Source organism: Gossypium raimondii, unplaced genomic scaffold (assembly GCF_025698545.1).
Source record: "Gossypium raimondii isolate GPD5lz unplaced genomic scaffold, ASM2569854v1 Contig00073, whole genome shotgun sequence".
In the NCBI taxonomy this organism is placed as follows: Eukaryota; Viridiplantae; Streptophyta; class Magnoliopsida; order Malvales; family Malvaceae; genus Gossypium; species Gossypium raimondii.
The window spans coordinates 50,747-56,805 of NW_026291232.1; positions in this window are offsets into that span (position 1 = coordinate 50,747).

Here is a 6,059-nt window from a genome sequence, read left to right on the forward strand (position 1 = left end):
ACCAAAATTTAATGTGCCTTGTTGCTGCCCTATTTAATGAGTCTTTAGCTTCAGTCGAATTAAAGAGGAGTTTTAATGTGTCTTGTGGCTGCCAAATTTAATGATGTTTTAATTTGTGTCCAGCCGAATTTAATTGATTGTAGGTGCTGATGATTAAATGTTCTTAATGTGCAGGTATTAATATGTATTGACCGAATTCAATTGTTGTCTGCAAGACTTAAATTCGACTAACTTAATGGCAAAGGAGAGCATTAAAGGAAGCAGCAATTTATTTCTACTTTTACTTTAGATACAACTTATATTTTACAATTAAATTCTTTCATTATTTGGTTCTTTCAAATTGTTCTAATTAGTCTATTTCAATCTTTTTCATATTTACTTAGATTATCTTGGTCAATAAGTCTTGTCTGGTTCAGATTTGTATCTTAGGTCCAACCTTCATTCTCAGTAGTTCAATGTTCCATATTAGTGATCAATTTTAATTCACTTATTTAATTGTAAGCACTAAGTTCTATTCTAGTCTAACGTTGACTTAGTCTTTTGACATGTTACATGTTGTTCTGATTGACATTCTCCAATTTTCTATATTTTATCCTGTGGACCTAAGATTAATTCTTATCTGAGTTACAAGTTTTCTACAATTCGATTTCATCAAATATACGTATCAGCTTAAAGATTAGCAATTAATCTAACATCTACATGATACAACATGCAAAGATAGAAGTACTTATGGTACTAACAAATCAATTGAAATCAAAAGTCGCAAGTTAAGAATGATTAAATAACATTGACTAATTGCAATTAAGTTTCAAACATTAAGTTTATCAATAGAAGTTGAAATAACATTTGATTCAAATTGACCAATAAAGCTTGAAGTTACAAGATAGTTCATATTTAGAATTAAGATTAGATATGAATTGATTACAAGCTAATGAAAGTCAAAATTACAAGATAGAATAAACAACTCAATAAAGTGGGCCATGATTGAAAATCAATGTTCAATGCTAAAGAAAGTGATGCAACATCAATTGAGAGTTAAAGCTTAGCAATAAGAAGAAATGATGCTCACATAATTGTAACATGAAAGAAATTAAAGACTATTGAATCAAGAAAATATGACTCACAAACATCTTGACACATTAAAACATATTAATTCTTAGTTCAAATCAAGCTTAAATTGTGTCTTAATGACAAAATTTTCATAAGCATAATCTAAGAAGAATTAAAAGTCTAAATTTCTAAGATTGATTTAAGAATTTATAAGTGTGGAATTAAATTTGCTAATTGTTCACAAGTTTGAAATTGAATTAGCTAGTTTTAAGATAAGTCTTAAATATTGGTATGCTTCACAATTAGATGATATGGTTGCACCATAGATGAGTTTAATATGGAATGTCATAGACATAAGGATCTTATTTGATCTCAAGCCGAATTTGTCAGCTCCAATTGATTTTCACGCAGAATATTGATATATGTTTGTTAGTCATTAATTGTTCAATCTCATAATTTACTCAATTATTTTGAATAAATTAATACTTAAGTTAATTTTAATTTAATTTGCTTTATTTGCTTACATACTATTTATTAATTTGTTATTAGGTTATTTATTAATTTTCTTTACTTAATTTGAATATTATTATATTATTGGTTATTTTTAGGATTTGATATGATGTTACATTAAAGCAATATAATTGTTCAAAATTAATGACTAATTATGGTAGATTATTGTAGGATTCTGAATTGATATGTTATACATAGTATGCTTGACATAAGTGGCGTCAACCGTTTTTGTTCAATTGAACTTATCATGTTTACGTGTGGCGTTCAACCCAAATTATACCAAGGTTCCTATCTGATCTAGATAGTGGGTCGAGGTTTCCGTCTTAGTTTTCAAAATCAACGATCGAGCAACAATACGACTCGAATTCATCAACGAGGTCGGGTCGCATCAGTATATCTCTTCAAGTGCAACAAGGCGTTCGTCCATGAAGGATCAAACATGAAGAGATGAATGAGTTTCATATGCATCAAGGTATTTACCTACGAAGGGTTATTCACGAAGAGTTAATTGTGATTTACTTGAAGATTCTGCCACTTATTTCACATCCTTTGAATTAAAAGTTTGTCATTCTAACTCATTTGTATCATCTTCATATTGTAATGAAAGAAAGAAACAAAAGGAAATAAAAAGAAAAGAGAGTTAAGAGATTGAGATTGAAAAAACATGTGAGCCAGAAAAGAAAACTGAAAAAGAAAGTGATATTGAAGAAAGAAACAAGAGTGTACAAGAAACGAGTGTTGTTGGAAAAGAAACAAGAGTCGATGAGGATTCAAAAATAAAAGAAACTATGGAGAAAGAAAGAGAGCTTGAAGAAACAACGGGAAAAGATGCAAAAGAACAAGAAAAAGAAAGGAATGTGTTCACTAACCCACATGTGAATTTTTCTCATGTTGTTTCTTTCCAGGTTCCTAAAGAATCGATTAATAAGTTCCATCTTCATTACCTCCCAAAGAAGAGACGGTTCATGTTAATTGGCAAAGGTAATTCTAGTCCACCTGTGCCACAAGGTAAAGAAGGTAAGTGTTATAACCTATTTCAGTCTCCATCAACCTATTTGAATGTTTGTGATTATATTTGATGCAATCGAGCCCCATGAGCTATCAAGTGCAAACGATGTCTCCCTCGAGCTGCCTAAAGGACCTATTACCCGAGCTAGGGCTAAGAAGTTCAAAGACGGAATTTCAGCTTTGGTTGATCGGATTTGGGGTGAATCCGTGGCCGGTCTACTTGAGGGCTCATGGACCAGCAAGATGAGCAAATCGTGCACTCTACTTAAAGCTCTTCAAGCTCAATGAGCTTGTTTTAGTTCATTCGTCTCATCTTAGACTTATTTGACTTTATATTTATTTTGCTGGAATAGTTATTTAAGTTGTCATAAGTCCAAGTATTTAAGTTATTAATTCTGGTCAACTAATAATTAGATATTATTAAATATGTCCTAATTAGTTTAGGTGTTTTAATTATGTCCTAATTAGTTCAAGTGTTTTAAATATGTCCTAAACTAATACATGATTAAATGTGCGATTTTTACAAGTATTTTCTTTCAATTTAATTTGTTTTATACATGATTAATTTGCTGTTTTAATTTGGTGTAGGAATTTACCTTGGACGGCAAAGGTGCATGCATCTTAGATTCATTGCATTTGGCCGATTCATGCATGGCAACCCAAATGAATGTTCAGCCGAATGTTCCATTTTTAAACATCTACATTCAGCCTATTTTAAGTGTTCACATGGGGAACTATTCAGCTGATGATGTTCACACATATTTGACTCTTCAAAACTGACTTTTCACACTTGTGTGGCTGTTCAACAACTATCTTTAATGTTCCTATCTTTTTAGCCAACAAGTGCCAATTTAAGGAGTAATTTAAGAGCAAGGCCGAACCTGGACAAGACCATTGATCTACCGATGCATTCATCTTTGCAAGGTGCATTTGCTTCATGTTTAAGCTGCCCATTTGAATGCCCATTCAGACGAATCTTTTTGAGGAATTAATTCTGGAATTTTCTTGATTTTTCTTGATTTTTCTTAGCTTTTAAGTTTGTCTATTCGGCTAGCCTTTGAAGAACTATAAATATTTGCTTGTTTATTTGTAAAAGAACTTTTGCCATTTTGAATATTGAATTAAGTATTTTGTGAGGAATTCTTCTCTCAATTTCGTCCAAAGACTTAGTTGGCTTATCTACTAGTTAGTGGCGTCAACCTTTGTCCTTTGCAACCCGAACTTATCACTTTTAACCAAGTGTATGGCTCAACTATACCGAGGTTCCTATCTTCGTTAGATAGTGGGTCGAGGTCCTATTTACATCATTCTTAATCCACCTTAAAGACATATAAGAATCGGGTCAACTTAAACCCTTAAAGTTGGTTCACTCTTGTTTTTAAGCTTTCCATCCATTCTACCTTAAAACGAAACTCCAAACCTTTTAATAAACATTTTCTTTCATTTTTAGCCGAAGTACCTTATATACCATTGCCATTTTAACCTTGATTGAACCATTAACATCTTTGTTGGACAAACATAACCTTTTGAATCAAGTCGAATGAAACTTCATCGTTAGAACGATCGGGCAACAAAAACGACTCGGAATCATCCACGAGGCCGGGGTCGTATCAATATTAATGATATGGTCAATTGCCCTTCTTTGATTAATGGTGACGTGTTATTTTAAAAGATGGCAAGACAAGTTTCTCTAACAAAAAGTACCGCGTTGACAAATGTGTTGGTGAAGTATAAATCCGCACAAACAATTTTTGAGCTTGTGTGCTAAAAAGTTGGCATGTAAAACTCCTAATCTGCTTGTGTGTGATGGTAATTTGAATTTGCTGATTCGTTGTGTAAATTCTACATATTTGTGTAAGATTGTTCGAATGAAATTTGAGAAGCTTGAATGTTTGCATCTTTGCTTTCCCAAGTATGGTTTGTTTGGCATGTGTGATTTATTTGTGAAAAGGAAATTTTTGTTGTGTTGTGGAACAAGTGATCAAAACCATGTTTTTAAGGCTAGAGTATGCAAACTTAAGTTGTTGCTAGTAAAGGTGAGTACTGTAATTTCATTTGGAATAAATGTGTTGAACTTTCTCATTTTTTTTGAATTTTATCACTATGTGTGGAGACAAAGCATGTGTATATTCTTGGCTTGCAAAGTCAAAATTTGAATTACGAATCTGGAAATTGCTCCATATTGTGGTTTAAAAGGTTTGAACTTGTTTTGCATAACCATGACTTAAAATTACATCCTGTCCTTTCTATGTTGCCGGTCTTGAAATTGACACATCGAACTGAAATGGGAAGAGAATACTATGTCTTTGACCTGGGGCACATCACCCTAAATCATTGTCAAAGGGATTCGAACTGTGGAAAGTTGACTTCCAAAATTATAGCTATCGAATGCCTGGTGACTCAGGTTTGTTGCCATCAATGAATTTCTTGATTCGTTACGATAAGGTAAGGACAACTTCTATTTTTAATCCCAGCATTAATTCATATGTTCAATTTTTGAATAAGATCTTCGAAGGTTCTCTTGAGTTTATAAATTCTAATGTCACTAACCTATCTCATTTTTGTGCAGGTGGCACTTTGGAATGGTTCCCTTCTAAAGAGGAAGGGCATGGAAATAACATGCTTTCTTTTTGAACCGTTGGTGGCTCTCGAAATTTTGGAAATGGTTCTGTTCGGGTCATGAACAAAAGTGTTCGTGATCTTGAAAAGTTTTTCACGAGCAAGTGGCCAGATTTGAGAATAAATCGTCTTCAAGAGGGAGGGTATGATGCGATCTCGACCGCATCATGTTACGACACCACTCGATGCCATAGAGAATGTGATACGGGGTGGCGCGCGGACCAAGATCGAGTTGCCAAGTCACGAGAAACTCCTACGAAAGCTCTAAACGAACAGATTTGAAATTAAAACAAAGAACAAGATTAAACTAATCAGATCTGGAATTAAATCCCCAAATTCAATTAAATGAACAGCAAGACACAAAGAACGAATGAATAGATGTTTTCGTAGTTCAAGAAGACAAAACCGAACTCCAAGATCAATTCTCCACAAGCCGAATCTGTTCGAGACAAAGCATCTGCAACTACATTATCTTTACCTGTTTTATATTGAATCACATAAGGAAATGTTTCAATGAATTCTACCCATCGGGCATGTCTTTTACTCAACTTACCTTGTCCCTTTAACCATTTAAGAGACTCATGATCTGTATGTATGACAAACTCATTAGGCAGCAAATAATGTTGCCATACTTGAAGTGCACGAACTAATGCCAATAGTTCTTTGTCATAAGTCGAGTAATTTAACTGTGCACCGTTCAATTTCTCACTAAAATAAGCAATAGGTTGCTTATCTTGCATTAAAACGGCGCTGATTCCAATTCTTGAAGCATCACACTCAAGTTCAAAAGTTTTAGCAAAATCAGGTAATTTAAGCAAAGGAGCAGAACATAACTTAGCTTTTAGAGTTTGAAAGGCCTTTTCTTGGGTTTC